Genomic DNA, 27,863 nt, shown 5'->3' with positions numbered 1-27,863 from the left:
CCAGGAGAGAGGGTGCAGGAGCAAGGGAAGGTGCAATGTGTGACCAGGCGAGAGGGTGCAGGAGCAAAGGAGGGTGCAGGAGTAGTCTGGGGGTAGGGTGACTAGCCAGGAGGGAGTATGCAGGAGTGGGCTGTGAGTAGGTGTCTGATCAGGGGGGAGGGTGTGGGGTCTGGGCACGAGAGGGAGGAGGGACATTTTCTTGCTTTCATGCCCCAGGCACAGCCACCCACTGCTCTCATTGGCTGCAACTCCAGCAGTGCATCCATGTGTTGCTTTTTCCCCGGCTGGGGGAAGGGCAGGGAGAGTGGCAGCACACAGAGCCACGTCTAGTTCTGCTTTTTCCCCACAAGGCAGATCCGGCAGGGAAGCTCGGGTCTCTCCCTCCCCAGAAAGAAGCCAGCATTGGCACTCCAATCTCGCGGTGTGTGGAGGGGGTGGAACTGGAGGACCAGCATGGGCTACCGGAAGAGAGAGGGAAGGAGGATGTAAAGGGGGGCTGAGCTCGAGGGGTGGACCACCTGGAAGGCGGCTGTGGACCACTAGTAGTCTGCGGATCACAGTTTGAGAACCACTGCCCTAGCCTCTTGCTCGATATTGTTACACTTCACCGAATTCCTCCCAGCTTCTTTCTGTGCCAGTGTTCCAGATGAGGTCAGACCAAAGCGCTGCATTCAAACCCCTCCTCGTTCACCGTTCTCTCCTCGTCCTTTCCCACCTCCCACTGTGCCCTCCGTCCTCTCCTCGGGGTGAGAGTTAGGGGTATCATCCACCAGCCAGATGTAAGTGAAGGCTGATGGACTGGTCTAATGGACTGCACTGGGTCTGATACCTAGGGGTATCCAAAGTGCCAGCCCCAGTCTGAATAATCAGCTTGACTGGAGGGTAGGATGTGAAGTGTGGGGTGGGTTGCTTACCTGTGCACAGGATTTGGGGAGAACTTGGGACATATAATCAGGAGTGCTTCCTATGTCCTAGTTTCTATCTCTGCCAATATCTCGTGCCTGAAGCCAGCTGCATTATGGAGAATGAGGCTCCTAGAAAGAAAATATAGCATCAACTATACATGTGTTGAGATGGGGAACAATTCTCATGGAAGTCTGTAGAAGTGGGCTGAAGAAGTGGGTCTGCCCCATGAAAGCTCATCACCTAATAAACTAGAATAAATGCTTCTAAGTATCCCCCCAAACTCCACCGCAAACAAAAATCAATTGCAGGCAGCAAACCCAGGGCTTCTGAACAACCCCCAGATAACCAGCTAGTCTGCATGCCCAATGAAGGAGAAAGTTCATTTGAAGAAATAGATTTGAGTGCTGATCATCAAAAACCCCACTATTAGAAGCAGCCAGGACAATGATTATTTTAAAACCTGCACAAAGATTTTGACCTAGAATATCCATGCAGAGCCACACTCAGGGGCCTTTTCATGAACAAAGCTCAAGGAAAAGGCAGACTCCTTCTTTAATACCATCCACCCCTGTCTCTGGACCTGTGCAGAGCCAGCCTTCTGTAGGGTTTGGGATCAGTGCACAGGGAAGGGTAGGGAGGACTTGTATTTTCTATATGTATTGCTCCTTCAACCAATGGAGAAAAGGTAAAATATCCCAAGTGTCTTCAAATCCTCTTCTCTCCAGAGAAAACCTTTTAGGGAAGATTTTTCTGAGCAGTAGTCAGCCGGGCATGCTCTGTTGGCACAGCTCAGACATCTGCACTAACATGAGGAACATACAAAGCAAGGGGCCAGGAAAAAACAGAACAGCAAGCTAGAACATTGGCTCTCCTGGTTATTTACTGTTTCAGGAATGAAGCCCCTGCTTATTCAACTTGCGGACACAAGGAGGTGTAGGCCCCACGGTGAAACTATCAAGGCAAAAGGGTTTCCTTTAAAGATCTTTTTAAATACCAAATCCTATTGCTTGATTTATCCATTAAAAAGGGGGCTCTCACTGCTTCTTTTAAAGTAGGAGGATTTGAACTGGATTCATAGATGACTTTCTAGTCACTTCAGACACATTTAGCCCCCAGGCCTCACAAAATTTTTAGGTCAAAAGTAACAAGATTTTCCAGATGTTAATTAGCCACTAGAGAGGACTCAGACATTACAATGAAGAGAAACATGTTGATAGCATCAGTACTAGAGTCATTCATTAATTATGATAAATTAAAAATGTATATAAGGGCCACAAAGTTCAAACAAAATGCATTCACCACTTCACGGCAAGTTCTCCATACAGAAGAAGTGTTATGAAAGTCGGTGTTCACATAAAAACAGCCACATTCCTCTCCCAGTAACACAGGTTGGTCTGCGGAAAGGAAGAAAGTTGCATTGGTCTGAGTTGCAGGATTTTCCTCCATGGCTGTGTCTAGACTGCAGGGTTTTTTTGAAAAAAGCAGCCTTTTTTCGAAAAAACTTCACCTGAGTCTAGACTACAGCTGCGTTCTTTCGAAATTAAATCGAAAGAACGCAGCTTTTCTTTTGATGGCGGTAATCCTCATTTCACGAGGAATAACGCCTTTTTTCGAAAGTGTTCTTTCGAAAAAAGGCGTTCTTGAATGCAAACAGGGCTTTTTCGAAACAGAGCATCCAGACTGCCTGGGTGCTCTCTTTCAAAAAAGCGGCTCACTTTTTCGAAAGAAGAGGTTGCAGTCTGTTTTGAGGTCTTAAAAGGAAAAGAAGGAAAAATAAAAGACAACAATAACAAACCACAGCAGAACCTGGAGACCACATCCAGGGGCACAAATAGACTTGCTTAGTCCCTGGGCAAGATGGGTGAGTTCCATGCTCCCAGAAGGGTGGCGCCTCAGGAAGAAGGGGCGGGACTGTATGACACCCTAGTAGCAATTTAAAGGGCCTGGGGCTCCAGCCACCACTGCTCCTGTGGAAGTGGTGACAGGGAGCCCTGAGCCCTTTTAAATTGCCGGGCTCCAGGGCAACTGCCCCCTTTGCCCTCCCCTGTCGGCAGGCCTGACCACAGCTAAGGGTGGAGCTAGAGTTGGCTGGAAATGTCCCAATGATATGCTTTTCTGCTGGAAAATGATAATTCGACAGAATGAAACCAATCTCCCGGAACGTGTTGATTCCAGCAGAACTGGTATCCTGGTACGCTGCCAGCCTGAGCTCCCTTCGCTTCCCTGCTTGCCCAGCAGACAGGTCCTTGGGGACCCAGGCAGTCTGGAAAGAGACTTGCTTTGTGAGCTGGTTCCCTGACAGCTCAGCAGCTGCTTCCAAGGAGTGTCCATTCCTCAGACCCTCAGCTCCCTGCAGAACAAGCAGCTCTAAGAGGCAGCTGGCTGGGGAATTGACCAGCTGGGAACAAGCTGAAAAATTCCATTTCAGTTCTCCTGCAACATAACTTTCCAGAATTTTTCCTTCATTCATGTTTTTATTTTTAATGTTTCATTCTGATTCAGGATAATATCCTCCTTTCCCCCATTAAAAATTTTTCCACTGGAAGAAAATACTATTTTCCAGCCATCTTTAGTTGAGGGTTCCTCATGTTTGCTGCTGTACATACACATGGAAAGAAAGCATCTTTGTTCCAAAGGGTTTGCAATCTAAATAGACAAAGAGAGCATTATTGTCCTCATGCACAGATGTGAAACTCAGAGACACTGTGGGTAAGGGTACATCTATGCAGTCGCACATAGCTCAAAGTAAGCTACGCAATTTGAGCTACGCAAACTGTGTAGCTTATTTCAAGATTCCCAATTTTGAAATGTGGTGCTGTCTACATAGTGCCAAATTTCAAAACTGAGTGCTATTCAGGCATCTGCCTTATTCCTCATGCAACGAGGTTTACAGGAAGACAGAATAAGACACCCATTATTTCAAATCTATTTCGAAATAACGGGCATGGTGTTATAATGAGCACTATGCTATTTTGGGATAACAGATGTATCCCAAAATAGCACTCCTCATTGCAGGAGGAGTAACAGTAGTTCAAATTAGGAGCTTTAATTCGAACTACCTAGCCTGTGCCGCATGTAGCCACGGGCAGGTAGTTCGAACTACGGGGCATTTAAAAATGGCGGCGCCCGGGAACATGCAAATAAAGCCCAGGATATTTAAATCCTGGGCTTCATTTGCAAGTTCGAATGCCTACATTAGCCACCCTAGTTCGAACTAGGCTGGCAGTGTAGACATACCCTTAGAGACTAGAATGAAGTCACTAGGAAGTCTATGGCAGAGCCAGAATTTGAGCCAACATCCCTTGAAGCTAAATGCAGTGTCTTAAACTACATCCGAAGAATGTGCCCATGAAAGCTCATGATCCCATCTACACGTTTTGTTAGTTTTTAAAGTACTACCAGATGATTTGGGTTTTTAAGTTTATCTTGTTACGGACTAACTCGGCTACCCCCTGAAGCTTTTAAACCACAAACCCACCTTTCTTCCTACTTCAGCATATATTCTATATTGCAATAGAACTGATATTATTCTATATATTATTGCATTTGCTGTTAATGTACGTGAGCTCTGAATTAAAATGGGTCACAGTTGCCATACTGAAAATGAGAAAGCATTGTGCCAGATTTCTCATGAACTGCAGTGCTGTAGACCATTGTGTTCCACAGGGCCACCTCTTCTTTCTTTCTAGTCTGGTTAGAACAGTAATGGGATATTGCATTTTGTGTTTTGTTTTACATTAAGAAAGATCTGGCAAGTGGGGAAATGTATTAATCTACATCAGGCTAAGCGAAAGGCTTTATATAAATAAAATAAATGCCATTAAAACTGAACCCTAACAGGGGCAAAACCCAGTCTCCAACAAAAAAGTTAATAAGTTCCTTAAGCCCCACAGAGACTTTGATTAGTAAAGCCTACGAATTTTCAGATGTTCAATTAGCTTTAAAAACAAATACATCCCACCTCGTGAATGGAAACTGACACAAAAAATTGTTTGTATTTTAGAAAGGTTTGAAAATACTTATTCTGTAATTCTGATCATCATTCCAGTCATACAGAATTTCACAAAATTCTGACGTATGACGTAATTGGCTACGTTTCACTGTTCTGAAGAATCAAATAAAAGAAGGCCAAAGAAGGAAGCACACCTAATGTACTGTGCTAAAATAATATACTAAGGTGAGATGGACAGCTTTACCTGCCATGAGTCATTTCTCCCACACACACCCATGCCCGGAGACCTCTCCTTTTAGCACATACTATATCTGGGGGAAAAAGCACATTTTATATCTGGGAAAAGTAAATCCTTCCCACATAGAACCAACTTATAAACCAACCTAGCAAGAAACAGACGAGAATAATTTCATAGGCCAGAGACTCCCAGAGAATAATAACTCTTGTTTATTCCTTGTCCTCATTCTCATGAAAATCAGACTTGTAAGGAAGCGGTTTACAGTCACCTTGGGCTGATAATTTGTTCACCAACAGAGAGCTAACACATCATTGTGTCTTCCCCATGAGGGCTTTTGATGGTTAAGCTATTTCTGGAAGCAGCTGAAATTAACTCATACATTTTTTAATCCTAAATGGATTCAAAGAGCCCTCACAGTCACCTTTCCTTTGAAGTGCTCTTCAAAGAGCCCTAATATAGACACTGCATGATGTTTCAATGTTGCTAACTAAAGCCCAGATTGTCCCTTCTAGTTCAACATCCAAAGAGGATTCAAAGAGGATTCTGCAGCATGGACCTCAACCTCCTTACCACTATACCACTTCCCATCTTTCTGGTCTAGGAGAAGTGAAGGGGGAGTAGTGGGATATGTGGAGACTGGAATGGGACTCACGTGACCTGGGACAGGGCAATCACCAGGAAGAAATATTTGGAAAAGAAAACAATAATTCTTTGATCCCTTGCTTGCATAGGACAGGACTTCATAAGCACATAACATAAGAATGGCCATAAGAATGGTCAGACCAAAGGTCCATGTAGCCCAGTATCCTGTCTTCCAACAGTGGCCAATGCTAGATGCTCCAGAGGGAGTGAACATAACAGGGAATCATCATGTGATCCCTCTTCTATCATCCATTTCCAGCCTCTGACAAACAGAGGCTAGGGACACCATTCCTATCCATCCTGGCTAATAGACATTGATGGACCTAACCTCCATGAATGTAGCTAGTTCTTTTTTGAATCCTGTTCCAATGTCCTCTGGCAAGGAGTTCCACAGGTTGACTGTGCAGTGTGCGAAGAAAATTTTCCTTTGGTTTATTTTAAACCTGTTACCTATTAATTTCATTTGGTGACCCCTAGTTCTTAACATGGATGTGGAAATGGAGGAGATACCGCCAAAGACTGAGTAACTTGTGGAGGACATGAAGAAAGGCATGGGGAACAGGGTTTTAGTAATTAAAAAGGGGATTTGCATTGTGGGGATGATTTGAATAAAGGGCAAATTACAGGTTTGGATTTGGATTTTCAGGAGTAGCAAAACATTACTCTTTTCTCATCCCTACAGGTTATTAGTCACTCCATACTAGCACTGAAATAAGGAAGGTAACAGAAAGACCAGATAGAAGCAAACAAGAAGACTTTGAGATATATGGTTATTATTGTAGGTACTATTACATTCACAGCCTGTGTTAAAAATGTCACGGCTACAAAATTAAGTTAAGAAAATCAGAATTAAGAAGAGCCATGTAACCTTCATTCAGCTCTGCTGGCATTATGACACAGTCTTTAATTACATGATCATGTATTGTTTTCCCAGTTAATCAGCCTTTGGCGGACATCCATCAAGGACAATATCAGACCAAATGGTTACATTTTGGCAAAGTTGTAGGCAACTGAAAATAAGGTTTTACAACGGGAAGTGTTGGGCCACCTTAACTGTAGATGGCACTGCCACTTTGGCTGTGCAAGTCTAAAATGCAGTACTCCATGCACTTCACATCCTGCATAGGGGTTCCCTCTAGACTAGCATCTTGCACCACTCTGCATTTAATGGACTTGCAAATCCCTTAAGGGAGAATCAGAAAGTATTCATTAAATGCCAAATGCTAAACTAATGCAAAGTTGAAGCTGGCACATGCATTTAAGGACATCAGAACATGGTTTCTAAAGCAATATTTTGGTGTTCAGTGGAGCTACTCTGACTTTACAACAATTTAAATGAAAGAATAGGCTGAGCATGGTGAATAATTTAAATGTACTCTCCAAGGCTGCTTTTACCTATTTTTAAAATCTGAATACAGAATATGGCCATGATTGAAATTTCATAGAACAAATTAATTTAACAAATCGTATTATCTTTACCTACAAATGGCATGGGTTTACTTTTCTTTTATTTAAATGCCCTATGGCCTTCTCTAAATTTACAGAGAAACCCTTGGACACTATGTGTCTGGAAACTTGTACATTAACATTTCATCCTTTCAGGTTTATGCTTACTTTTATTTAAATGGTATAACTGTATAGATAATTTATCTTCTGTTTATGCATTTGCTACAGCAAGGAGTGCAATGTGTTTTTATTTGAATTCAGGAATCATTTGTTCTTTATTAAGTTTAAGCTATAAGACATAAAAATAATTGTAACATGTGGCTTGAATAATATTACATGAGATTTACTCAGTGGTGTTACTGGCATGCAGAATCATCAAACAAGCTAAGTTTGCTGAGTTCTACACAAATGCAGTAGAATATGGATCTGAAACACCAAAGAATCCTTACTGTTACTTCAGATGTGCCTGATTTATCACAGCCATTCTCTGCTAGAAGCTTTTGAACAGAACCTGCTGATTCAAGCCCAAAATCACAAGAATTGCCATGCCAGGTCTGACTAGTCAGGATTTTGAACCTGATAGTACCTTCTGCCAGATGCTTAGTGGGAATGTAGTAGATCTCCTGACTGGACATTTGTGGACTAAATCTCGTGTGAACTAAAACTTTCCAAAATGTACATGTGTAGCCAAGTTCCATATAACACTTCAGCCACTTCCACTTCATCCCCACCCCTCCTTGCCATGTTCGTGGCACTAAGTAAACAATAATGTAATCAGTTCACTAGGGAAACTTGCCTCTCTCAGGATGAAACTCTCTTCTCTGATGAAAGCCAGCACAGGTCTTATGTAGCATGTGAATCTGACTGGAGACTTCTTTGCAGGCCTTCTGCACATGGGTGATTGTCATTTAAAAGCAGAAAGGGGCTCATATGTACAGTGTTTTCACATCAGTGTGACTCGACTGACTTGAATATAGTTATGACTGGTTTATACTGGTATAACTCAGAATCAGATTCAGTTCATACAAACTTTCCATTGTCTCCCTCTGCCGCATTGTGGAACAGCAGATGCAGTGCACCTTAAGGATGAATGTGTTCTGCCACTCAGCTGTCTGTCATTCTCCTCCGAATCAGATTTCCCCAGGCCCTGCTGTGTACATCATTGTGGCTTCTTAACCATGAACCTGACAATTTCCACACACCCGCCCCACACACCTCTACTTTTTTGAACAGAGCCTTTGTTTTGTAATCTCAAACTCGCCAGTTGATCAGTCCATGCTGTATGTAAGCACCAGCCTGGAGATTCACCAAAATGAAGCTGCTGAGAATAACGGGGTCTTAAAAAAGAAAATTAAGATACAAAAAGAATTAACTGTATCCAAAACATATTGAGAGGATACATGATTGTACAAAGCCTAAAGGGTGATCAGAGAAAATGTGAATGGGACAATAGGACTCTGAAATTATTCACTCTACTATCCACAATAGGTTTCATTTCACTTCTTTAAAAGCGGCAGTACTGGTATTTTTAAACACTATATCATGTAGCTATGGCATTTGATTAGGTAGTTAGCATCATGTGGTTTCTCAAAGCTTTTTAATGTCCTTATTGCTGTATGTACCCGATAGAAAAGAACATTTCTGTAGTATTGGCTAATTATGTGGTTAGGCAGGGTTCCTGATACCCCTGTAAGAATCCAACAGACCAGAATTTAATTAGAAGTAGAGATTCGTCTGATAGTGTCTTTCTGAAAGCATTACAAACTTTTATAAGCTGGCAGGTTTTAGCCATTTTGATTGTTTGCTAAGTGGCTAAACACCACTGAAACTGTTCTTCACGAAACTGCTAATGACCCAATCTCTGCTCCTCTCTTTCATCATCATCTTCCTCAAACTTTCCCTGGCCTTTTACACCACTGATCATACGCCTGCCTTTGGAGTATTCATCCTCTCCTGCTTCTCCTCTAACCTATCTGGTCATTTGGTTTGTTTCCTTTACATTGGTTCCTCTTCCACCAGTGTCTTCCAGGGCACCAACTGTGGCCTTTTCCTCTTACCCGTCTATGCCTTAGATCAGTGGTTTACAACCTTTTTTTCTCATGCCCCTGTTGAAAAAAATTGTCGATGCCTGTGGACCATTTTAATTTTCCTGGAGTGTAGACTCCAGAATGGGACTGAGGATGAGATCTGTGGTCTGGATGAGAGCGCTCTGGCTTTTTGGGGTGTCAGGGCTGGGGCAGGAGGGGCTTACCTAGAGCAGCTTTCGGTCAGAGGTGCAGCAGGGGTGCTGAGGTAGCTTCCTGCCTCTCCTGGCACCACAGACCGTGTTGCTCCCCAGAAGCAGCCAGCAGCAGGTTTTACCCAATGGGAGTGTGGAGCTACTGCTCAAGGCTGGGGCAGTGCACAGATACTTATGCTCCCCTTCCCCCCCCCCACTTAGGAGCCAGGCCTGTTGCTGGCTTCTTCTGGGGTGCAGTGCAGTCTGTGGTGCCAGGACAGGCAGGGAGCTGCCTTAGCTCCCCACTGGTCACCTGATCCCCCTGCAGCAACGGGACGCAGTGCCCAACATCACAATCCAGTTTGAAAAGCAGTGCCTTAAATCACCTGAGCCACTGATACAGCTTCCACAACTACTTCTGTCTGTGTCCACCCAGAATCAATCAATGAGACATTTGCACACCACATCACGCAAATGTGGGAGGGCTTTCTCCTCTGATGTTAGTTTGTTCTGTACAGTTTGGACATTTGCAGGACACAGAGAAATGTTTACGAATGGAAACAAGCGCTAGCTCCTGGAATGGCTAATATGACAGATATGCGTGAAACTTTTGCTATCTTCACTTTTCGTGGGAATTTGGTATGCACGAAACATGTGCAGTACATCTTTATTGCTGTTGGCACACTGATATAACACTGCTATTTTATACTGACAACACAGCACTTTGGTAATCCAGAATCCAGAGAGTTTGCATGTATTCAGGTCAGGATTGTAAATTCTATCTCCCAGGAGTTTCAAGCTGAGCTGCTGACATTTCAGCATCATTTTTTCCCTACACAAAGCAGTAATTTATAGAGGGTTTAAGTCCTAAACCCAGCAAACAAACCTTGGTAAATGCTAGCCTGCCATTCATTTAATTCGTCCATACTCAGTGAAATATAGAAATCTTTGCTAAACACACATGTAGGTAATAGCAAAATAAATAATAATAATAATTGCAGCACGGACCAACTCTTTTTACATACCCACAAGCAGGTAGTGGGGAGGGGAATCCCAGATGAAACAGAATAATATATTCCATTATTGGTCCTGTATGAAGCCTCAATTCTTCATCTCTTGAGTCAGAGTGTAGGTCAAAAACAGTTCCGGGGACATATTCCCTCCCTGCGTGCTAATCCAAGGCTTTAAAGGCTTTGCTCTTCCAAAATGCTGTGAGGTGTTACAGCTTTTCCAAAGTGCTAACTCAGCATGGCATTGGCAAGTGGCTCTGGGCCAGATGTATAGCATACATTTCAACAACAAACGCTGTATGCCATATAGCATGTTAGACCTAAATTATTCATCCAATTTTGTAGCAATGACTGCTCACCCATCCCTTTGCTCAGCCTATTGAAGGCAGAACAGTATTCCTTGTTATTTAGAGAAGAAAATTCACTTATTTGTAGTGATGTATCCATGTGTACCTTGCATTTATCATGCATCTGATCACCTCACCTACACTCTGCCCACCAGTGTTCCCTGTAAGATTGGTGCTTGTGCAGCCACCAATGAGAGATTCAAATGTTGCCCAGATGATCAGCAAAGTGCTCAAAGCTGGGAGCAGCTGGCAGCATGTGTTCCTATGGTGGTACACATCCACACATGTCTTGGTGCACATAACAAAATTTATTCTGCACATGGATGGAAAGCAATAGAAGGAACATTGCTGCCCACTGGCACTAATCCATCTCCAACAAAGTTCCCATTAATATTACAAACCCTTTGTTGAGACCCTAATCTACAGGCATGCAACAGGACTGGACAAAGCCACCTTCTCAATAGCTGTGTCAGTATATGGCATTTGAATTCTATTGTGTTCCTATCCCATCCTCCTCAGCACAGCATCTGAACACTCCCTAGGAGAGTGCTAGGTGACGAGATTACCATCCGTCACATGTGATCCATTCGCTCATCCTCTCCCAGGGGGCAGAACTGTGAGTTCTGCCCCCACTGGAAGCAGGAGGAAAGAGGCATATGCTACCAATGATCTGCAAGCTTTCAGAGACATTTTGGGGCATTGGATCTGCACCAGCACAGATCCCCTGGCTTCTTCCTCAGTCTGCACCTGACGGACTCGTCCACACCAAATAACGGGAAGCTCAGTGGGTGTAGAGGAGTCCTGCCTCCTGTGACTGAACCCTTTCGTACTTTCTCACATGTAGTACAGAAAAACGTAGGTAGGCCCATCATTTCTATGAATTTCACCCTGAACGCATAGGCGAATCTGACTACCATAATGAATAAATAAAACAGAAACAATAGCAAAGAGAACATGAAACGACACTGGGCAAAGCCATTCTTGTTTGTATCAATGCTCTGTTTCTCCGTTTGCTCCAGAGTGAAAGCCCCCTCAGAAAAGTTTGCTGTTCTCATATATAGAGAGCCTAACAGGCTGAAATGGCAGCCCTAGGAAACTTGAACAACATTATAAACAGAAGAACCTCAGATCTGAAATTGCAATGTAGAGCAATTTCACTGTTTTACCATCCTAATTTCTGGGTGTGCAGTAATATTAGGCACTATATTGAGTAAAGCCGACAATTGGTTTCATAGAGATATGTGCTACCTTTTCAAATAAGTTGAAGAGAACACACTGAGTAAATGGATTCCATCATTCAAAACGCCTTTCTTTTCTGAATATGGCAAAGAGAACCCACTGGGAAAATATAAACAACACTGAAAAACCCCTAACTCAGTTCACAGGTGCAGTAAAAAGTTAAACAAATCTCTTTCATTTCTTAGTAGGCATGTGAAAAAGCAGTGAACTATTTCACCTACTTTGCAATTAAATGTCATGCCCCTCACAGGTATTTAAAATAAATTGGCAGGACAAAAAGTGGTGGAATAATTTTGAGCAGCACTGTCAATTAGTGTTCCTTACAGAAAGCTGGTCTCTTTAGAACAGCTTTGAAAGCATTCCTCTGCCTATCTACCTCTGGTATTTTACCTGTGTGTGTTAATACATTATTTTCCCTCTCTGCTGTGTGGGTGAAAGTTAAAAAAGATCAATATGGCATCAAAGTCAGAACACAAATGACAACAAAACCACAAATTACCTTCACTATCATCAGTAGCGCACTGCTGTAATACTGTGGGAGTTTCAATTGCAGCGTTGGTTATTTTTTGCAGTGGAATTATTAGAGGTGTAGCATTCTGGAAAGGCACCTAGAATGTTGCTCTTTTAACAAATTTAAACAAAGGCAGCACAGCAGTGGCCCTGGCTCCTGCCAGTGTGTGTCAACGTATTCTAGAGACACGCACTGATCTGGAGGACAGTGAGGTTAGCGTAGATGCTGTACAAATCTTTGGCCTGTTCTCTAAGCTTTGTAATAAGGATGACAGTTGTGATGTTGAAACTCAACCAACAGGAAGTGGACTAAAATCTCAACCTTACTCCATATAGGCCTGCTAATCAGTGTAAGGCTACGTATCCTATTCTAAGCATGGTAGTAGCTATATCAGTGTTTCCCAAATGGTGTTTCGTGGAACCCCAGGTTTCCGTGAAGTGAAAATAAGAAAAAAGAGAGAAATAAGAGAAAATTCCATTACAATAACATTTTGTTATTTAAAAAAATAATTAATATTATGTGGCATTTGTTTTTAAATATGTGCAATTAAATTGAATGTTGATATAATGACCTTGTTTAGCATTTGTTTATTATTATCTTTACTTATTTGTGGTCTACTTTTTCAGCTCCATATATTAGATTTTATTAGGGGTTCCGCAAAATTCTTTCGCGTTTAAAAGGGTTCTGTGGCCAAATAAAATTGGGAAACACTGAGCTGTATTAATAAGTGTGTTAATCCCAGTGTAAAATAGCCTAGGAAGTTTCCGTTTGAGCAGAGTGCTTGAGCACTCAGTAGAATTGCTCTGTCTTATGCCCCACCAACCTGCCTCCTGAGCACTTACTAAACAATGAAATTAGTCACTACCACTACCATATAGGCAGCATATTAACTAGAAATCTGGCCTGGAAAGGCTTAATATTCCCAGTAAGGCTGTTCTTATGTTCCCTTATCACACCCTTGAGCATCCAATTCCCCACTCTCCTTTCAATTTTTAGCCACTAATTTTAGTTCTAAGAGCTATATTTCTTTATATAAATCAAGTACTTTATAAATATCATGTTGAACTAGTATCACCATATGTCCCCGTAACGGAGGAAATACAATAATTAGCACTTCAGCATAATTCAAAGGTAGAGGAATGGGAGGATAAATATGTTATCTACCTGTTGTCCTTTTGATTGCTGTGGGTGGAAGATTTCCCGAGGTAGCAATGCCAGCTAGTGACTGTGAGCTGCTATGATATATGAAATACTATCTCACAGGAGTTTCAAGCTGAGCTTCTGCCTCATTCTTTCACATTACTTCAGTGATATGACTGTGCTGTGGAAATAGAATGAAGGACATTTTTATTTACAATGATCCCCCCAAAATATCTTGTAAAATAAATGAAAAATCACAGGCTCCCATATTACACTTCTTACAATGAGAAGTCCTGTGGCATCTTAGAGACTCTTAAATTTATTTGGGCATAAGCTTTCATGGGCTGGAACCCACTTCAGATGCAAAGCTGATGTTGAAATAAAATTTGTTAGTCTTTAAGGTGTCACAAGACTCCTTTTTGTTTTTGCTAACACAGACTATCACGTCTACACCTTTGAAACGTATAGTTTTTCGATTATTTCTTTACTAAGACATTCAGAAGACACAGATCAATAAAACTTGCACCTTAAAAGCTCCTGCTACCAATTTTTGCCTGAGCAAGTCCAGATAATAAAAATTACTATGATCCTTCAATCTAAATAAGGTGTTCTAATTGCACATGTTTGTAGTCACAATTACATCACAGGGACACAGAATCACTAATTAATAATGTGAACCAGGTTTTAGCTGCCTATGGAGGAGAAATTCTCTTATTTTGAAGTGTGTAATAGCATTTTGTCACTAACACCATTTTGTTCCCCATTGCTATATTCTCTTCTTATATCACTGTAATTAGGGTTTGAGAGATAGAGAAGAAAGTATTCTATCACTTTTACATCTCAGACACCTTTCTTTTTAACAACTCCATCTTTGTAATTCACTTCACCAATCTACCTTTCTGAAAGGGGAGATATCCAGCAGTATTAAGGAATTTCTCTGATCTGCTGGGAATGTCTAAGGGCTAAATAAGGGGTCTGGGTAGCTACTACCACGATAATAGGATTTTGGCATGGGCAGACATAGCTCCTATGGATTTATAGACATGTTTTGATACTACTTTTCCCTTTTTTTTCTGCTTGCTTGGGATAGATAAGCACATATCGGTACCAAGGATACATCTTTGAATGAATGCTCTATGTGTTAAGTTATATTATCTTCCTTCCCCATTGATGCAGTCCCATTTGCTCTGAAATATACATTTCAGGGTCACATATCCTCTCCCCCCACTCTCCCATAAATTCAGGGAGTGTGTGATGTGAGCTCTGCATGATTCCGCTAAAAATGCTGTAAGCAGTAAACAGGGGTGGGTCTAATCATATTCATCACATGATTATTACTCTTCATTATATGAGTGTTCACAACTAAAGAAGGGTTTAAAGAGGAGTTGTAACGCATATGTGTGTACTTACGTACTAACTAGGAGTGTGCTAGGGGTTAATTTTTTGCTCACTCAGATGAGGTGTTTGGGGTCCGAGGCAGAATGAGTACCTGCAGTAAGGAAGCCTGTCTATTCCATCTGCTACTGGGTCCCCTGTTCTTTTCTCAAATCTAACATTTCTCAGTGTGATTTTTTTATTGTTACTACAAAGGCTGCTGTGTAAAAAAACAGAGGTGTGTCCAAATCCAGTTCCACACTTTGCAGCCTAGTCTTCTCTCACCAAAATCCCAATTCTGAATTGGGTGGAACTTCAGATGTGGATTTTAGCCTCATAGCTCAGGTCATTCGTTAAGAAATATAAAATAGCATAATAACGTATCACCTAATAATGTTGGAATGCCTGGGAAGATAAAACACTCTACATTCATCAAATAGAGCTGAAAGAAATAGCTGTGCACCACCATGGATTTTAACCAACCTCTTTGGCAACACATAGTTTTTTTAGATCATTTTTACTGGTTGTAGTATTGAACCTACCTTTCCCTATGGCTGGAGGTAGCTAGGAGTCATGTAAAAACATTTTTGTCCAAATTTCATTTGGACAAACAAGGGAAAACTAAAAGAATATTCCTAATGGCTACGTCTAGACTGGCATGATTTTGCGCAAATACTTTTAACGGAAAAGTTTTTCCGTTAAAAGTATTTGCATAAAAGCGTGTCTAGATTGGCACGGAGTTATCGTTATAACGATGAGCTTTCGCGCAAAAGCGCATCTACATTGGCGGCGCGCTTTTGTGCAAAAGCAGAAGCCCGGAACCATTTTGCAGAGAGCAAAAGGGCACCAGCCCTTTCTGGGGGCAGGGCCGGAGCTCCTTTGAGACACGTGCTTAAAGGGATCTTCCTGGACAGACGTTTCTCTCCTGCTCCGTGCTTTAGTACCTCTTGCAGGGACTGACAGCCGTAGCAGTTTTGGTGGTTGCTCTCTGCCTTTTGGACACCACTGCCTTTTGCCACCTAGTGCTTTTGCCTGTTTTTTTTCTTTTGCCTTGTTTTGTCTGCCATGGAGCCAGGGGTGGCCATGTGCCTGCTCTGGCCCCTGCCGGCCATTTTGGAATGCCTGCAGCTGGTGCTCCAGGCTGGTGCCCTCCTGTTCAAGGACCAGGAAGCGCAGACTGCTTTGGACTCCCTCACCAGGGAGGCCATGGCGTCCCTGTGGCATCCCCACCCCAGGGTGGAGAGGCCACTGTGGAGACTGGACACCAGTACGGACTGGTGGGACTGGCTGGTCCTGGGGCAATGAGATGACCAGCAATGGCTCCAAAACGTCTGCATGCGAAAGCGGACGTTCCTGGAGCTGTGTGCCTGGCTCGCCCTTGTGCTCCAGAGAGGCACCACCCAGCTGCGGGCACCCATCCCTGTCAACAAGAGAGTCACCATCGCAGTCTGGAAACTGGCCACCCCGGACAGCTACTGATCAGTGGCACACCAGATCAGGGTGGGCAGATCATCCATCGGTGTCATCGTCATGGAGTTAAGTCCCAGGGGGAGTGGGGAGTGGGGTGTGTGGGAGGGGGTGCTGCACTCCATGCCCAGGGGTTTGGGCCGTCCCTCCCTTGCACAGGCCTGCTGGTGGGGGGGCTGTGGTGTGTGTGTTCATGTGCGTGTGTGTGTGCATGAGGACAGAGGGAATCATGGGGGGGGGGGCAAGGGAGCGCACACTCACCCCTGCCTTATGTGATGTGTTCCCCTGTGTTTCTCTGCACCCTTCTGCAGGTCGTCAACGCCATCAACGATGTCCTGCTCCCAAGAGTGATCCACCCGCGTGACATGGACATTATGCTGGCTGGCTTCACTGCCCTTGGGTTCCCCAGCTGCAGGGGAGCCCTGGATGCAACCCACATCCCCGTCCGGGCCCCGGAGCATCGAGCAGCCCATTTCACAAACAGGAAGGGGTACTGCTTGATTGTTCTTCAGGCCCTCGTGGACCACCGTGGCTGCTTCCTGGACGTCTATGCGGGCTGGTCCGGCAGGGCACATGACTTCCGCATCCTCTGCAACTCCGGACTGTTTCACAGGCTGGAGGCGGGCACCTACTTCCCCCGGCAGGAGTTTACTGTCGGAGATGTGCTTATGCCCATCTGTATCGTCGGGGGACGCGGCCTACCCGCTGCTGCCCTGGCTAATGCGGCCCCACACAGGGCGGCCAGACCAGAACCGGGCCCGGTTCAACGACCACCTCAACTGGGCCTTGAATCAAGTGGAGTGTGCCTTCAGCCGCTTAAAAGCCCGCTTCTGTTGTTTGCTCACCCGTCTCAAGATGGGTGAGCAGAATGCAATGGAGGTAGTGGCCGCGTGCTGCGTGCTCCACAACGTTTTGGAGCGGAGTGGGGAGGCCTTCCTCCCTGCATGGATGGCAGCCGAGGCCCAGACTTATGAACAGCCCCACACAGCTGCCATCCTCCAGGCACACCAGGATGAGGTGGCATCCGAGAGGCCCTGACGGGCATGTTCGCCCAGGCCCCATAGTAGGGTCACCTCGGTCTCCCCATACAACTTCCTCCCATCCCCTCCCCTTCCCCCTCTCCTCCCCTTACCTCCCAATAAACACCAACACAGTTTTGTTTTCAACAGAAAAACTTGTATGTTTTTATTCACAATGGGGAGAGGGAGAAGACCTTGAACTGGGAGGGGGAGGAGCTACTCCTGGGAGGGGTGGCCCCTGCGACCGCTCCTGTAGGGGTGGACCTGCACATGGGGGGCAGGCCACGTTGGGGCAGGCTGCATGGGGAGATTGCAGGAAGGGCAGGAGCAGGAGGGGCAGGAAAAGGAGCAGGAGGGGCCATTGCAGGAGGGGCGAGGGGCAGTGCAAAGGGAGGGATGGTGGGGGCGTGGGGCAAGGCCATGCCATAGTGGACAGCATGGCCAATGTGGACGGTGAGGGTGGTGATAGAATCCACCATGCAGACGCACTGGACCTGGAAGGAGCCTCAGGCCTCCTGGCGCCACTGCTGATCCGTCTCCACGCAGCGAGTGATGGCTGCCTCGACGCACTCGACGGCCTGCACGTGTCGCTGAAGGAGCTGGTCCCGGTAGCGGAGCAGCAGCCTTGGTGGTTGGGTGGCTGGGGGTGCTGCTGCTGCTGCAGGACTTGAGGATCCCCGGCTTGTGCTTGGTCCCGCTGCAGGGAAGAGAAGAAAGGATGTGTCAGTCAGGCAGCCCAGACACTGTCCCCACACCTCATGCCCTCCACCCCTGAGCCCAGGTGATCCCACAGTAGTGTGGCTTGGGCCCACTTGGTTACCTCCCTGTCCCCCGTGTTGTGTGTTTGCATACAGGACAGCCCCTGGAATAGGATCCTCCTCCATGTATTGTAACCTCCATGTCTGTGTCCTGGCCCCGTGGAGGATGGGAGGGCGCTTGTGTTGTGTTCACCTGTGGAACTCCCTGCCAGTGGAGGCTGTGAGGCTTTGGGCTAATCACTGGTGTTTGACAGAGAGCGAGATGAATCCCCAGACAGTGCCTGGGAGCACATCTGGCAGAGGTGGTCTGGGCTCTCAGATCCCCATCACGTGGGATGTCTCCTGGATGGAACCAGGAGAGTGACTGGGGAGTGTCCCATCCTTACAGCAAAACTCAGGTGGCCCAAGGGCCAGCCCGAGCGCTTCCCCCCTCCCCCTCCTGCTAGCCCTCACACACGTAGCCCAGGGACATGTGTGGCCGCAGTGGGGACTTCCCTCAGGGGGCCAGCCAAGGCACCGGGAGCAGGCGAGGGGCTCAGTGGGGGCCATGCTCACAGGGCTGTGATGCTGCGGTTTTCCCATGAGCAGCTGGCTGTGCCTCACAGCCAGGCATGGGACAGTGTGCCGTTCTGCGTGCTGCACCCTTGCGGAGGTGCGGGCTCTGGGCTGAGCCCCTGGGGCTGGTTCCAGCCGGCATCCACCTTTCCCCCTGGTCCCGCCGGATGTGTGAGAGCACCACGGTCCCAGGCGTTCCCTGCAGCTGCCTGCCGTGGCCACATCCCACTCGGTCACCAGGCTGCACGTGGTGGTACGTGCTGCTTCCTGCCTAATGCTACACAGCGTGCAGCTCATGTGGCTTGAGTGACGTGCTGGTCACTTCGGGTGCCTTGCTCCCCCCCCGCCCTTGTGAGTGCAAAGTGCAAGACTCACCGGTGGATCCTTCCCCGGCTTCTGAGAATGCACGGGAGACATCAGGACTACTGGAGGGGGCCTGCAGGGTGGCAGTGCTGGCCTCATCCTCCGACGCACTGCTGTCTCCTTCCCCCGCCTCGGTGGTCCTGGTGACGGGGGGGCGCATGCTGTCGTCCACAGGGACATCCGGTACCTCTGGTGCTGGCTGGCCCAGGATGGTGTGGAGTCATTGGTAATGGGGGCAGGTGTCGGCTCTCGCTGGCCCACACATAGCCCAGGCAAAGTTCTTTGACTTTTGCCCGGACTTGCTCCAGGGTCCGGGCTGGATGACCCTGCTGGGCGAGCGTCTGGGCCATGAGGGAAAAAATGTCGGCGTTTTGGCACCAGGAGTGGGTCTCGCACAGGGCCTCCTCCTCCTGCCAGAGGTCCAGGAGGGCTTCCAGCTGCCCCGGGGACCAGGATGGGGCCCTTCTTTTTCTGGCCCTGGGGGCCTCCTGTACTGGGGGGGCGGGTGGCTAATCCCCACCTGGAGCTGCCATCATGCTTGGGGGGGGTGTCTGCTGGATGGCAGGGGCCACGTGGCAGACCTGTGACCTGCTTTGTGACCTCAGCAGCCTGCGTCTGCTTTAAGGAGGCTCGGGTTACCAGGAAGTCTGAGAGTTGATTGTGGCTACGGAGCCTCCGAGCGTCCATTCGGGGTTTTTTCCGTTTAGCCTGCTTTTGTGCAAAACGTCTTAGCTGCCTGTCTACATTAGCCATTTTGTGCAAAAACCTTTCCGCAAGAGGGCTTTTTCCTGAATGGGAACGTCAAAGCATTTGTGCAAGAAGCACTGATTTCGGACAGTACAACATCAGTGCTTTTGCGCAAAATCAAGCGGCCAGTGTAGACAGCTGGCAAGTTTTTGCACAAAATCTTGCCAGTCTAGACACAGCCAAAATATTTCTGTTTTCCAACCAGTTCAATAAAACAATCTTACATTAACGAGAACAGATTACAGAAAGCCAAAGGGAAATAATAAGATTGTTTTAGGAAGCTGACATTGAAAGAACCAGATTAACTGCTACAAGACAGCTGATGAGCTCATACTGTGAAGCTGTAACCACACAAAAGATAGGAGCTGACTTAAATACAGGAAAGATACAAAGTATGCTTTACTGTTCTTGCACATGATTGTTTGGGGAGAAGCATACTTTTTTTTTGAAGTCAAACTGAGCAGACACTATATTACATGATGGTCTATGTTTTAGGACAATTTGCCAGTGTTCCTCTTGGACATCCAGAAAAGGGGCCTCTAAACTATACAGTAATCTTTGTGAAGTCTAAAAGAGAGAATGAGAGAGAGAGAACATATGATACTCAGGGGCTACGTCTACACTGGCCCCTTTTCCGGAAGGGGCATGTAAATTTCAGCAGTCGTCGTAGGGAAATCTGCGGGGGATTTAAATATCCCCCGCGGCATTTAAATAAAAATGTCCGCCGGTTTTTTCCGGCTTTTAAAAAAGCCGGAAAAGAGCGTCTAGACTGGCCCCGATCCTCCGGAAAAAGTGCCCTTTTCCGGAGGCTCTTATTCCTACTTTGAAGTGCTTTTGCGGAAAAGCGTCCGTGCCAATCTAGATGCTCTTTTCCGCAAATACTTAGGGCATGTCTAGACTACAGGGTTTTTTAAAAAAAACTTCCCCTGCATCTAGACTGCTGCTGCATTCTTTCAAAAGTAAATTGAAAGAATGCAGCAGTTTTTTTGACCCCAGAAAAGCTCCTTTTATGAGGAAGAATGCCTTTTTTTGAAAGTGCTCCTTCGAAAAAAGGCGCTATGTAATGCAAACTGTGCTTTTTCAAAAGAGAGCATCCAGGCTGCCTAGGTGCTCTCTTTCAAAAAAGCGGCTTGCTTTTTCAAAAGTACTGGTTGTAATCTAGATGATCTTTTTCAAAAGAGGCTTTCTGTCTAGACGTAGCCTTAGAGAGTCAATAAATGCTTTATAGATTAGTTAATATGAATGCTGGTTTTCTTTGTATTGTAAAATGATGTAAATTCCTGAAAAAATGTAAAATTTTTCATAGTAAAATGAATTGTCATAGTAAAGAACCTCATTCAAACAAGTTGTATTCAACATTACAATCCTGGTAATGTCCATTACTAGACAAATATAGTTTGAGGAAAAGACACTGCATTGAAAGTTTCCACACAATGTATACAAGAGCTACATATGCAGTACTATATGTCTGCATCTAGACTGGCATGATTTTGCGAAAATACTTTTAACAGAAAGGTTTTTCCATTAAAAGTATTTACGCAAGAGAGCGTCTATACTGGCATGTGCCTTTGCGCAAAAGATTTGCTTTTGCGCAAAAGCATCAATGGCAGTGTAGACGCTCTCTTCCACAAGAAATCTCCGATGGCCATTTCAGCCATCGGGCTTTCTTGCCCAAGAAATCAACTTTCCTCTCTACACTGGCCCTCTTGCGCAAGAATACTTGCACAAGAGGGCTTACCCCTGAGTGGGAGTGTCAAAGTATTCACACAAGAACCACTGATTTTGTACAGTACAAAGCCAGTGTTCTTGCACAAATACTCGCGGCCAGTGTAGACAGGCAGCAAGATTTTGCACAAAAGCGGTTGCTTTTGCGCAAAATCTTGCCAGTCTAGATGCACCCTATATGTTTGATAACTAGCACAAGGAGTACTGAACTTTATTGCCTGCATCCAAGAAAGACCTCATGGCAAAACTTTTTACCTGATCTTACTTGAGTTTCAACAGATCCAATGTATTTACAAGCATTTCAGACTCTTAAAGTTAAGGTTTGGAGATTGACTTTGATTTGTGGCTGCTGTCTTTCATTCGGAAACTGCCAGGTTCTACTGTTGCATATCAATTGAGAGAGTGTTTGCAATTCATCATGAAGTAACTTCTAGGTCATTTACTCCAGCATCTGAAGGAGTAATATGAGAGCAAGGCCATTCTGACATTTGCTGGAATTTCCAATACATTTGAACTTTGTCTAAACAGAACATTGTGGGCTTATCCTCTAGATTTTGCTCTACATGGCTTTATAGTTTTAATGTACCATGTTTCAAGACATTTTACAATCTCTTTACCTCGTGAACGGATATTTCTGTCTAGAGTCATGAAATCCTTGAATAAACCTGCCTAGTGAGTGAGTTCTCCCTCCCATAAAACTCATTAAACTGCATATCAGCCTTGTTGCAAGAAGCTCTTATTCCCAAGTGGTATCTGGCAGAGTTAATCTAACAGTCTAATGGGAATGCAATACATCTTCAACTACATTAGAAAGACTAAAAAAATTACCAGACTTATCTGTCCTTGCTCTACAGCAAGTCATATAGTCATGGGTGAATGGCAAATTGATTGGAGATTGAGTTAAAATAAGTCTTCAGTGGAGCTGGGTTACTAAAGCAGAATGTGACCATGCAATGGTAGGATTTATTCTGCTCCCCAACTCCCATTGCTTAAGCAATTCAAGTATAAAATGACGCAATGCCAGGATGTAAAAAACCACCACACCACATCTCCATGACATACTTTTTTGGAATAGATTAAGTCTATTATGAAGGTTGGGAGGGGTGGCACACCTTCCTTTGTAGCATTATGTCTTGGCCACTGTCAGAGACAAATATACTGAAACCAGATGTATTACTAGTCTATGCCATCAGAGCATCTCCTCCCTTTCTGATCTGAGTGAAAGTATAAATCAATAAACCCATGTGATTTTTAAATATAAAATTTCTCTCACTTGAGAGAATTGATATTCAAGATACATTATTTTAAATATATATTAGACATGGGTTTAATATACATATGATTGGTGCAGGGGGATTATTTTAGATGTGCAAATATAGGTATTTAAGCACACAATATTCTCATGCCAGTAAATGTGTTCTCGTCTATATCGTTATGGCTGTCATGAGAATACTCAGGGAAGACAAGCTCCAGATACTGGTCCTGTGTTTTGAAGGAGGATCCAGTTGAGAAATGGGGAGTTTTAAAAGCATTGGCTTTAGTACTAAAATCATAATCATGCTTCCTGGTGCAGGACACAGCTAAGGATGTGTCTACACTTCACCCTTACCTCGAGGTAATTTCGAAATAAAGGGCTATTCCAACGAGTCCCTTAACCTTTATGGAATGAAGGTTACAGGGATGCTGGAATGGTGTGCCTGTTGTTTCAAAATATATTTCAAAATAATGGGTGTGTTTAAAGACAGACTTGCTATTTTGGAACACTTGCAGTATCCCAAAATAGTGCCGCTATTTAGACATAGCGTATGAGTGTCAGTCTGAGGTCAGACTGACAGAAAACAGGGCATGTACCCCAAAGTGGTGGCATATTCTGTCACAAGATTTCAGTAACAAATGTGTATTTCCAAAATGAGTTACATAGTATCATAGAACCACAGAGCTGGAAGAGACCTCAGAAGGTCATCAAGTCCAGCCCCCTGCCCTAGGCAGAACCAATCCCAACTAAATCAACCCAGCCAGGGCTTTGTCAAGCCAAGACTTAAACACCTCTAGGGATGGAGACTCCACTACTTCCGTAGGTAACCCATTCCAGTGCTTCACCACCCTCCTAGTGAAATAGTTTTTCCTAATATCCAATCTGGACTTCTCCCACCACAACTTGAGACCATTGCTCCTTGTTCTGCCATCTGTCACTACTGAGAACAGCCTCTCTCCAGCCTCTTTGGAACCTCCCTTCAGGAAGTTGAAGGCTACTATCAAATCCCCCCTCACTCTTCGCTTCTGCAGACTAAACAGACCCAACTCCCTCAGCCTCTTCACAGAGGTCATATGCTCCAGCCCCCTAATCATTTTGGTTGCCCTCTGCTGGACCCTTTCCAATGTGTCCACATCCTTTTTGTAGTGAGGGGCCCAGAACTGGACACAATACTCCAGATGTGGCCTCACCATAGCCAAATAAAGGGGAATAATCACTTCTCTGGATCTGCTGGCAATGCTCCTCGTAATGAAACCTAATATGCCATTAGACTTTTTGGCTACAAGGGCACACTGTTGACTCATATCCAGCTTCTCATCCACTGTAACCCCCAGGTCCTTTTCTGCAGAACTACTACTTACAAGTTCTCATGTTACCAGTTATTATGGTGCCACAGATGGTCCCCTTCAAGTCCTCTAGACTCTTATGCAACCCAGACAAACCAAACTTCTGTGATAAATGATCATTAAAACTAGACATCACTTATATTAGGTTTTTGCAGTTCCAAAGAGTCAGGCATCCACAGCAGATCAAAATATACTTCAGATCTTACCCAGATACCACAGTGCAAGTCAGCCCTTTAGAAAACTAAAAGCTAAAAGTGTCTTGATATAAAAAGGAAGAGCGTTATTAAAGTGCATCATATACATTACAGTTGATTTCAGAGTTTATAGAGCAGGATAATAGCAGTTATATTAAATCTTTTAGCTTGCATTTTTCACCAATTGCTTCAAGTAATTATCAAGTCATTGGAAAGCTGTCATTAGTAGATAAAATAATAGCAGCCATGGGGAGTTTTTCTTTTAACCAGACAGCGTTCATTTGCTTAGTGTACTGCATGTACAAATGCAGCTTTGCAAATCAGCACATTTCGCTTATATAGTTGTTGGCTCCCCACCAGTTTTTCCATGACAGTATTATCCCAAGCTGGAATATCAGACACCTTCCTGCTACTGCCCTTTAAGTTATTTGTGAAATAGTCGCACGTGTATTATTTTATTCAAGGTGAGCAGACAATGAATTATTCATAGATTCCTATGTTCCTGGGATAATTGGAATTACCTGTTGCTCAAGTCCACTCAAAATCCTCAGCCATAATGGCAGGATACTTCTCATACATATTAAAAGTAGGAACCTGAGAGCAGGAGGAAATGATTTCCTTTTAGATATCTCCTTGTCCCTAGCTGCAATGTAAGCTGAGGAAGACAATGTAAAGCTCAGCTAACAGATGAAAAAAGACTCATTGGTGAATCCAATGGCCTCTTTCATTGGGACAGGTGAAGATTAGTGGATTTGTCTTTCATCAGTCAATGTCTATAAGGCAGAGCGAACATTTCATGTTAAGTGTTCTTCAATTTATTAAATTGTCAGCACGATCAGTCAGTGGCAATGGTCCTATTGCACTTTTTACAGTTTGCACTGACTGTGGTGTGTGGTGGTGTAAATTTAGCGCTGCTGAAGAATTCAGAGTTCCGGAACTCAAGGCCCTCTACTTATCCACAAAGTATGCAAAGCCTAGTAAGTCAGCATGGAATGCGTCCTTCACAGTGCCCTTTCACTGTCACTCAATCTCTACCTTAATCCAAGAGAGATAAAGGCCATTTTCAGCCTTCATTTGCGCTGATCCGTCCTGGGCTTGTCTACCAAACCTGCCATTAAAAATGAGTGGGGTGACATGATGATTGTAGCTTTGGTGAAACAGGATGGGATGAGGTCAGAGAATATTGTGGAGTTAAAGGGTTTGCAAATCCTGAGGTAAATTCAAGCTTTAAATAACATTTCTGAGCTAATGAAAGTGTTGGCTTTGTCTCAGGAACAAAGACGTTCCTCTAATTAACTAGGCTGCTACATTTGGATGATCTATATAAAATACATAACTTGTATTTTTAACTCCCCCTTCTCCCTTTTTTACATTCTTTTCTACAAGGAAATAGCTTTCAGGTGTTCATGCTTGACATAAATTTTCAAAGACCAATGTTAAAGTGGGCTTGAAGTTAGGCAAAACAACAACAATAAAAACAAAAAACAGAATCACTGTTAGTAATAGCAAAACCTTTTGTTCACAGCCAACTTGAGCTAGATTCAAATGGTGTTCAAGAAATGAAAAGTTATTTCCAATATTCCCTTGAGTATCCACTGCTCTTCTTTTTTGTCATGTTCCATCCACTTTCTTTTGTATTTCTATCAAATTTTTAGATTCTGAAAGCCAAGTGCTGAACTTTGTTATAGAAACACGACTTGCACTGGGGTCAAAGGTGTTGTAAAGAGGAGCTGATAGCAAAAGCTGGCAAGATAATATGTAATAGTTTTATTTTCTTGTCAAGGTATATCCAATAGGAAGCAGCACTGTACCTGCAAATGATTCTTGTTAGATAGGACTAATTTTTGCTTAGCAGTTGAAAAATCAAAACCCGCACCACAACTAAGAACATAAGAAGAAGGGCAGTCCAGGGTCAGACCAAAGGTCCGTCAAGCCCAGTATCCTGTCTTCCAACAGTGGCCAAAGCCAGATGCTCCATAGAGAGGGAACAGAAGAGGTAATCATCATGTGATCCCTCTCCTGTCATCCATTTCTAGCCTCTGACAAACAAAAGCTAGGGACACCATTCCTACTTATCATGGCTAATAGCCATTGATGGACCTAACCTCCATAAAGCTAGCTAGCTTTTTTTTGAACCCTGTTAAAGTTCTAGCCTTCACTGCATCCTCAGGCAAGGAGTTCCACACGTTGATTGTGTGCCGCGTGAAGAAAAATTTCCTTTTGTTTGTTTTAAACATACTACCTATTAATTTCATTTGGTGCCCCCACCCCATTCTTATGATATGGGAACAAGTAAATAACTTTTCCTTATTCACTTTTTCCATACCAGTAATGATTTTATAGACCTCTATCATATCTCCCCTTAGTCTCCTCTTTTCTAAGATGAAAAGTCCAAGTCTTTTTATTCTGTCTTCATATGAGACCAATTCCAAACCCCTAATCACTTTTGTTGCCCTTTTCTGAACTTTTTCCAAACCCCTAATCACTTTTGTTGCCCTTTTCTGAACTTTTTCTAATGTCAATATATCTTTTTTTAAATGGGGCAACCACATCTGTATGCAGTATTCAAGATGTGAGCGTACCAGGAATTTATACAGAGGCAATAAGATATTCTCTTCTTTATTCTCTATACCCTTTAAAATGATTCCTAACATTCTATTTGCTTTTTTTACTGCCACTGAACATTGAGTGGATGTTTTCAGAGAACTATCCACAAGGGCTCCATGATCTCTCTGGAGTAGTCATAGCTAAATTAGCCCCCATCATATTGTATAAATACTGTAGTTGGGATTATTTTTCCAATGTGCATTACTTTACATTTATCAATATTAAATTTCATTTGCCGTTTTGTTGCCCAATCACTTAGTTGTTTCTGTGAAGAGCTTCAAATACTGTAGAACAGAAACTAACAGAAAGAACTATACTGAAACAAGTTTATAAGTATGGCCGGCAAAAAATGTCAAGGAATACACTAAACTTTTCACTGTTTCTCTCCTTCCCACCACCATTTTTTTTATTATTAAACACGGACATTACTATTAAAGTTCTCTTACAGGAGGGCACCCAGGAGAATATATTTGGTCCAAGAGTGCTACTTGAGTTCTCACTTGTACAAAATCATTGACATTCATTACATCTTTTCAGTCCTCTTTTAGCAATCTAGATATTCTACTAGTAGCACTCAGTGTTTTCTATGAAATGTCTCACAATAATTTTATAGATGCAATGTTTTATTATGCTCCCAACTATATTGTACTATCTACTCTACGTTCTAGAGCTAAACGTATATTTTGATAATGTATGTTGTGATTTTTTACGTACAACACCTAGCCTCTATGAAGTGAAGGTCTTACTATAACCTAGCACCTAGTTTTCAATCTTTGGAAAACAGTGAACTAAGTTGAGCTAAAA

The sequence above is a fragment of the Pelodiscus sinensis genome, chromosome 8 (assembly GCF_052426305.1).
Source record: "Pelodiscus sinensis isolate ZL-2025 chromosome 8, ASM5242630v1, whole genome shotgun sequence".
NCBI lineage: Eukaryota > Metazoa > Chordata > Testudines > Trionychidae > Pelodiscus > Pelodiscus sinensis.
This window is presented reverse-complemented; position numbering follows the sequence as displayed.